A 9,315-nucleotide genomic window follows, 5' to 3' on the forward strand; every position below is an offset into this window, starting at 1 on the left:
AATGAAAAAATTGTGATACGGCAGCTCCATCTACATAGCACAGTGAGGAAGAACAAGAACAGATGTGTAGCACAAGCCCATTGATGCTGAGGACCCAGCATCCATGCTGTGTGTGTCTCAGGGGAATTTATACTGAACTATGTCAATTCTGATCCTGTGGACTGTATGTTCGTATGTCTCACTCGTCAAGGTGAGTAGCAAAAACAGGATGATGAAAAAGAAGATTCAATGGAAGAACAAAGAGCTTTCACAAGAAACAGATTATGTTGATGACGTGTAGCTAAGCATGCTAAAGATCCACACCTCAGCTTCTGAACTCCTGCTTCCAGGCATTCGCTGATCACATTTATAATTGGGTTTCCTGTAATAGATTATTCACTTTGAAGAGTTTATTTTTTCCTTATAGTTTAATCTTCATTTCAAATATCGTTTTCTGACTACTGTGCTGGTCCAGTTGCCTCACAGGCCATTTTAATGTTAATTTCCAGAAGAGTAAACTAAAGAGTCTTTCCTATTTTGGCAAAATAATTTTACTGTCTCGTGGCAGGAGTCAGCTTTAATTGCTCAACATCTCTCTTCTTCTATTGTAGTTATGTTCAAGCTTGTCCATGCCTGAGTCATTGTAGAGAGAAATTTTGCAATCATTGTTCTTTGAGAATTCTTATTGTCATAGCAATTTTGATGAGAACCAATTAAATCATGTTGGTAAAACATGTTTGGACAGTAAGAGGAGACTGCCTTGTAGCAGCAGAGCAATATTCAGTAATAGTGATGATAGTAATTCCAATGAAGTAGGAAACCTCATGAACAGCTTTATGAAGCTCAGCTTCCTTTTCAAAACAGGTTGCATTACCAAAATAGAGACTGAAAATCAAGTCAATATAAATCAGATATTTGTACATCTTCTGATGGATGTATAGGTGGAAGCAATACTTTTAAATGTATTTCTCTTCTCTTCCCCTTTTTCAGAAATTTTCTTCATCTATGAAATTTTAGCATTTTGAAGAAGTTGCTGAAATATGTGTTGTCTCTGCTCATTCTCTCTCATAGCCTTTCTCTTTCCTGTGTTTGCCTGGAAGGGAAATTGGAGTCTTATTAAAACCTAAACGAAAAACAAATTGGAAATACTGCTTTGAGAAATGGAAAGTGTTTATTTCAGAACACAAATAAGATTAAATTAATTCTGTAAATATGAAGAATTTCTTTCTAAATGCATTTTAATTGTAAGGATTTTTTATATAAACTCAAAGATGTGGTCAATGTAATATTATTTTTTTTCCTTTTAATTTGGCTTGAAAATTGTTTAGAACAACTCACATTCACATAACCATTATCTACATTTAAGCTAACCACTTTTGATATGTGCCTTCTGCCTTGATCTTAACTACTTTTAATATTCTCTTCATTCTTCATATGATGCTATCAGTTGCCCCAGATTCTGCACCTACAATGTCATCAAAAGTTTTCTGTGCTTCCCTAGTAAGATGTTTACAAGTTCCTGCACAGCTATAGACTTACAAGTTGATCCAGACAAACAAATCCTCTTTTCCATGTTCATTTGAGTTTCACAGCCTGGGGTGGATATGACCTTGACTTAAATGATATCAACAATTTGTCACTTGTTCATTTTACAATATTAAACCTGTCTCCATTCTGCTTTACTGCAATGAACCTGTCTTTCTATGTGGAAGCCACAGATAAATATGGTAGCTGTTGCTGAAGGCAACTAGAAAAATATTAAATCACCATGTAGCCATTCTAAATTTAGTGAAATGTGGCAAGAATCCCTTGAAGAACCAGTCTCCAGGTGGAGACCAGTGATGAGTGGCATCCCTCATCTTTGTCACCGACATGGACATGGACAGTGAGACTGAGTGCACCCTCAGCAAGTTTTCTGACAACAACAAGGTGGGTAGTGTGGTCGACGCTGCAGGGAAGGGATGCCATCCAGAGCGACCTGGACAGACTTGGACCCCTGTGAACATCATGAAGTTCAACAAGGCCAAGTGTAAGGTCCTGCACCTCAGTAAGGGCAATCCCAAACAGAAATGGGAGGAGAATGGATTGAGAGCAGCCCTGAGGAGAAGTGGGTATGGTGGTTGAAAAATTGGACATGAACTGGCAATGTGCATTTGAAGCCCAGGAAGCAAATTGTGTACTAGTCAGCATCAGAAGAAGTGTGACCAGCAGGCCAAGGGAGGTGATTCTTTCCCCCTACTCTGCTCTTGTGAGACCCCGTATAGACTACTGTATTCAGCTCTGGGACCCCCACCACAAGAAGGACATGGATCCTTCCATGAGTCCAGAGGAGGGTCACAGGGATGATCGGAGGGCTGGAGCACCTCTCCTATGAAGACAGACTGAAAAAGTTGGGGTTGTTCAGCCTGGAGAAGAGAAGGCCCTGAGGAGACCTTATAGCAGCCTTCCAGCACCCAAGGGGGGGCCTACAGGAAAGCTGAGGAGGGACTCTTTGTCAGGGAGTGTAGGGATGGGACAAGGGGGAATGGCTTTAAACTAGAAGAGGTTAGATTTAAATTAGATATAAGGAAGAAATTCCTTTCTATGAGGGTAGTGAAGCACTGGAACCAGTTGCTCAGAAAAGTTGTGGGTGCCCCATTCCTGGAAGTGTTCAAGGCCAGGTTGGATGGGGCCCTGTGCAACTTGGTCTAGTGGTAAGTGACCCTACCCATGGTAGGGGGGTTGGAACTAGATGATCTTTTAGGTCCCTTCCAACCCAAAGCATCCTATGATTCTATGATTCTGTGCAATCTTCATGTAGAGATAACTTCTTGCTGTGTCAGGCAGAAGAAAATGGTTTATAGTAGATCCCAGATCTTTCATTCCTTAGACAAGTTGCTGGGTCATAGAGTTCCTACATTGGGCAACAGTGGCACAGTCATAGGAGCAGTGTCTACGTCGACATTTTGCTCTGGAGCATTTTGAAGTGAATGTCCCAGTCATCCCCACTTACTGCATACTGATGCAGTTCTCAGACCAGTTTTGGTACCAACAGACTGGATTTGTTTAGGAGGAAACTCAATCCAAAGCTCTGCTCTCTGTGTTCATCAAATGTGCTCATCACCCCTAATGGTGATAGGAAGCTTCAACCACAGAGCAGCCCTTTGAATAGCAACTAATCACAGGAAAGGAGGGTACATTCAGGTCAAGCTACCAGGCTAAATCTTTACTGAGGTCACCTGAAACCACCCTAACCATCTTCAATGTACAAGCAGAAGCCTCGGTACCAAGTGCTTTAACCTGTTGATTCAGTATTAGTGTGCCATGTTATTTGGTAACATAGATGTAGTCTGAGATTCCTACAGACCCTTCTGGATTAGTCTTCTGGGCTCTGGTCTTCCTGTTGTGGAGTGAGAAAGGAGATTCTAGAAAATGCACCTTTGCTAGCAATTTCCAGTGCTGTCTTGCAATGGCCTAGCTGCTGGATTTTAAATGAGATTTAAAAAGGGAGGGATTGTTTGTAACCAAACAGATTTATGCAGAAGACAAATAATTTCCATACTCCACTTTTACTCCACTTGAGCTTTGTCCTGCAGTAATTAACTTGTTCCATATTTCGTTTGTGCGAAAATGTTTTTTCTCATTACGATGCTTATTGTTCAATGTTCTCTCTGACTCATTCTCTCTAAACCAGATTGTATGGAGATTCTTTTTAAGGCATAAACGTAGGATGATTTGCCTAGTTATGTTGCAATGTCCATCACAGTGCAGAGCACAGACAGAGAATAAATATTCTACATAGTCCAAGATGGATTTGTTGACAATCAGTTGTTATTCCAATGCTGAAAAGAGTCAATTAATATGTTTATCTTTTATCTAAATTCCAATGCATCATAACACATTGATACACTGTGATTTGATCAATGTCTAAATAATGTTATGTTTCTTTTCTTGTAGACTGGCTTTTACAGCGTTTCTATTCTAGTCATGTTCCTACCATTAACGAAACCAGCCGGCAGTTGTAGTTGTGGTCCTTGTAAACAACAGCAGGGCTACACTAATGGTTTCATTCACAAATAACAGGGTGGGGAGTTTTGGTCAGTCAAGTCTCTGTACTCACAGATCTTTATGTACATTAATGCGTGTGAAACTGATAGTCACTGCCTGACGCCTGGTTACAAGTCTGCAGTGGGAAACATAACCACCGCTTCCAGGATCAGCTGTTTAGACAGATTATCTCCTTAAATCAGATTGTGTGATTGTGCTTTTCCACTGCAATAAGAAGTAATCAACTGTAGTTTATTTTGTTATTTTGTTACAATGCCTACCCTGCTTTCTTTCTAACAAAAGCAAATGCCTTGGAACTACTCAGCTGGCCGAAAGCTTACAGGAAGGTTCATCCTCCCTGCTAAACTCACATCAAGCAAGTTTCATCCTGTCTACCTATTTTCCTCCTCTTTTGCATAGCTATTAAGATGTGTGTGTATATCTCCCCACACATGCACACACAAAAATAGGAAGGTGTAGAAAACGTGTTCCAAAATTTGTGTTTGTCAGAAGAGTGGAATTGTGGTTTACTCCAGCAAACTGTCAAAGGAGACTTCAGTGTCAAATGACATTCAGAAATGATTTCCAGCCTTACTGTAACTACCAAATTTCAGAAAATGTAGTGCTGCATTTCTGGCAGGCATGCAGTGCATTGCTGGCTGGCTCTGCTCTTCCTTGGGCAGTATTGCCCTTCTCTAAAAACCCATTTCCAGAAACACAATGCAGGCCTGGCATGTTCTCCTGGACTTTGCACCTCTCGCAGTGGATCAGCATCCAGGGCTAGCTTGCCAGGACACTGAGCTGAGAATGGTGTGGAGATGCACACCCTTGCTGCAGGGAAGGATGCAAGAAATGAGCCAGATATTGCTGCCAGAAACTCTCATTCCTGCCAACAGGTTGTACTTGAATGAGAGTTTCAATTGGCCTGTTCTCTCACACACTTCCTGTTTGAACGGAGGAATACTATCAAAGAAGTAGTTAGGTGCACTTTTGTAAGCACTCGATGAGATACTTAGAAAGAAATGCGTGTTTATCCAAAAGTGATGTCTCAGAGATCTTTTATGTTCTGTTTATACTTTATTCTGATACAGGAAAATAAAATAACAAAAGAAGGGCATCAATCCAAACAGAAATCAAAATAAACTTTGGCTAAATTAAATAATTTCAAGGAGAATTGTTAGGCATCTCTCAGTGTTTACACCTGACCATTCAATGATGAGCAAGCCTTATAAATGAACAAAGAAGTCACATCTATTTGTAACATCATCTGATCACCATTTTTCTGGTAAGAGAACCGGGCTTTCTTTTTTTCCCAATAATCACATTACAGACTGGTGTGATCCATCCTATACAGTCATCAGTACACAAATAGTTAAGATTGAATATAGCTGTCTTAGGAAACAATCTCATTAGGCAGAAAAACATCATTAGTTAAATAGTTGTCTTTTTTGTACTGAATCTATACTGCACACAAAGCTTCATCTTTATCAATATATTTTTTTCTCCCATAAAACTTCTGTAGGATAGATAAAAATGAATAATGCTAACACTGCAGAGTTTATAGCTGTCTTATTATGCTAACTCACATAATGCTATGATCTTTAAATTTTCATTTTGATATTTTTATTTTCTTCATCATTTTTAAAGTGTAAAAATTAAGTGTTGTATAAATGCTTTCTGGCTTTTTAAAGCATGTGACTCTGTAGTTCTAGCTGTCATCAGGTTATTTCAAGTTGTGAAATAACAACTAAAAATTTAGTTTCGGTGACATATACAGCCACCGATCATCAGCAAAGGCCCTTTTGTGTTACTAGAGAATTTAATAGTGGCATGGGAAAATTGTGTATCCTTTGACTATCATCTAAAGGCTTTCTGTGTTTGCTGCATGTTAGTGTTGAATGTTTTTCCCCCTTTTTGTTGCTGATGTAGTGACAGCTTGAGCTGTGTACAAAACAAAACGCAAGTTATGAGGTGATCTAAAAAACACGTGTTAGGGTGGCAAGGAAAAGTTGCCAGCTGCTTTTGTGTTCCAGAGCAGAGGTGGAGCATAAAAATTCATCACATACTCCTTGATCTGGTCAAATTATAGCCTCCTTAAAGTGGGAAGAAAGACTTTGGTCTTTATGGATCTATTTGATCTGTTAAAACATTTATGTGATAAGTTTGTAGTGGCTTGGTTGTAGTTATTTGAAATGGCTTAATTACAGGTTGATCCAGCAAAGCTACCTGTACTTAAAGAGTTGCACAATGCTTCCTTGTTTGCCCAAGAATGCTTCCAGCCACTCAGAAGAATTTTAGCAGATGAAGATTGTGTGCGTTGAAAATGTAAATTGTTGGGATCAGGTAGAGGCTGTTTTGTTTGTTTGGTTGGTTGGTTTTTGGTTGTTGTTGTTTTTCCCTAAGAGCCTAATTACTTTTAGTTCAAAAATATAATGCTTTCCTAGAAAGTGATAATTAAAAATAAATAAAAAACTGTCCCCTCACACACGCGCAATCAGCCTGTTCAAAAGATATCTGTAGGTTTTTTTAACAAAATCTTGTCTATCTACTAGGGATTAGTCTGCTGACAGTTGTGTGTTTGGATATTAGATAAAACATGGTCATGCCTGTCATATTTGATCAAATTGTGTCTGATTTCCACTCTGCAGATAACTTGTTCATTTCTGATGGGTAATATGTAAAGGATGATTTGTGAAGCATATTTCCTGTAATAGTCTTTGAGGCTGAACAGGGCTTTTTCCTTTCAGTTGTCACTGTAACCATGGGCCTCATAACTGAAGTTAGATACATGGGTGAGATACATCCAACCAATGAGAAGCCTTTGTCTCCAGTTTAAATGAATCAAGGCCAAAACTCTCTTAGTAGTCTAAATCTCTGCTAACTATACATTCACTGCAGGATAATTAATTACTTCATTTGCTTATACTAAGTTACTCATTTTTTGCTTAAAGTCCCTGCACTGCCTTTCCTGGTAGTCCACACAGATGCAGATAGCACAGGAGCTGAACTGGAATACAAGTAGAAGAAGAGCGGGTAAACTGCAACAGAAATGTTTGACATATGAAAAGGACAAGCCTTTTGGGAGATAAGAGATTATACTAATATTTACACAGAGGCATATCCCGGGGCAAGAGCTAAGAACAAAGAAAGCAAGGGGGAAGGTAGAACTAAGGTAAGAGGGGAATCTAGAGGCTAAAGCTAAAGAGAACAAGTCCTAAATTAGTGTGGGGAGTCTGTGCTCAGAGAACAGAACAAATTATTCTGGGAGTTGTTTGAAACTAGTAGTTTGGGCTTGCAGATTTCTTTAAGGCACTTGCTGATGGAAAGCCATTGTGTACAGAGTTTTCAATGTATTCCAGCTAACACAAGACCAGCAGATGTTTGAAAACTGTACAAAACAGTATATTGCTTCTGTAGATCTCCTTGCTTAGTTTTGCTCACCATCAGTATTACATGGGCAGTTTTAATCTGGCAAATCTGACTTCTACATATAAACTTTCTGTGTGTGTGTGTATGTCTGTGTTTGGTATTTAGTGCCACAAATTTGTCTGAAGACATTACAGATTTCAGAGACTTAAGTGAATATTCATATTGTTCCACCTGAAGTGCCACATGATAGTCCAACAGATGTCAAATGACATGCCACATGATGGCCCAATAGATATACTGAAGGATAACAGTCAATTAATATTTGGGTGGAAATCAGTAATACTTCACGGGAAATCACATACTCTCCTCTAAGAAAGATAAATCTATTAATATTGCAAGGCCAAAACAAAAAACATGGCACAAGATAGATTTAATGGTAAGTCTAACTGCATTAGACAGGTTGGCCCCCTTTTCATCTCAGGTACCTCACTGTTCTAGTAACACAATGTTTTGAATAAAAATAAAAATTAAAAAAAAAAAAAAAAGACCCAACCCTTGCCTCGTATGCATTCAGAAGACACTGAATAGGATTAAAATAGCAAGAACAAAACCTTCTTCTGATAGAAGAAATATTTGCCACCTTCCCCTCTAGGGAAAATCATTAAATCCAGGAAAAAAAAAAAAGGGGGGGGGGGGGGGGGGGAGGGGGGAAGCAAGATCCAGGTATCAGTAGGATACACTGAATCCCATTTACATTGTGGTGCTTAGGTATAGCCTCAATTTAAATGACCCAACTCAGTTTCAGGCCTTTCTTCTCTCATCTCCCCAAAGTTTTTCCCCAGCTTAATTGTACTGGCAGTCAGCACTGTGGATGTACCAACTGTCCATCCCACAGGTGTGGCCAGCATACAAATGCTGAGCTCGGTGCTCTGATCACTGCTGCTCAGTGGTGTATCATGGAGTGCCAGCACACAAAGACCTGCTGCAGACTGTCTGTGTACCCACACTCCTCCTCCCTTTACAGGCCTTGGCTGAAGTGACCGTGAGATGGTGGACTTCAGCATCCTGACAGGAGGGTAAAAAGCAAGAACATAACCCTGCACTTCAGGAGAGTAGACTTTGGCTTCTTCAACAATCTGCTTTGTAGAGTCCCATGCATGGGATAAGGCCCTGGAGGGAAGAGGGGTTCAGGAAAGCTGGATTCATATTCAAGGATTACCCATCCAAGTCCATGCCAGTGAGTAGAAAGTCAGGCAAAAACAACTGGAGGCCTGCAAGGATAAACAAGGAGCTCCTAGAAAAAAAAAAAAGAAAAAGAAAAAAAAAATAAAAAAAAAAATCAAATACAAAAAGGAAGCATACAGGGAGTGGAAGCAAGGACAGGTAACCTGGGATGAATACAAAAACACTGACTGAGCATCAGGCGTGTAGTTAGGAAAGTCAAAGCCCTAATGGAATTGAATCTGGCAGGAGATGTCAAAGACAACAAAAAAGGTTTTCTTTCAGTCCATAGATGACAAAAGGAAAAATAGGGAAAATGTGGGCCATTTGCTGAATGAGTCAGGGGCCCTGGTGACACAGGACATGCAAAAGGCTGAGGTACTGTATCCCTCCTTTGCCTCGGTCTTTACTAGCAAGGCTGGCCTTCAGGATTCCCAGGTCCCAGCGGGAAATCTGGAGTGAGACAGATGTACCCTTTATGACAGAGGATGACATCAGGGAATACTTTAGCAAGCAGGACATACACAAGTCCTGGGACCCTGACAAGATATGTTCATGATTGCTGAGGGAGCTGACATGTCATTGAAAGGCTATTCTCAGTATCCTTTAACTGATCTTGATGACTAGAAGTGCCTGAGCACTGGAAGAAAGCAAATGTAACTCCTATCTTAAGAAAAGAGCAAGGACAACCCAGGGAACTACTGGTTGATCAGTCTCACC

This window comes from Anser brachyrhynchus, assembly GCF_964034855.1.
Source record: "Anser brachyrhynchus genome assembly, chromosome: 2".
Lineage (NCBI taxonomy): Eukaryota > Metazoa > Chordata > Aves > Anseriformes > Anatidae > Anser > Anser brachyrhynchus.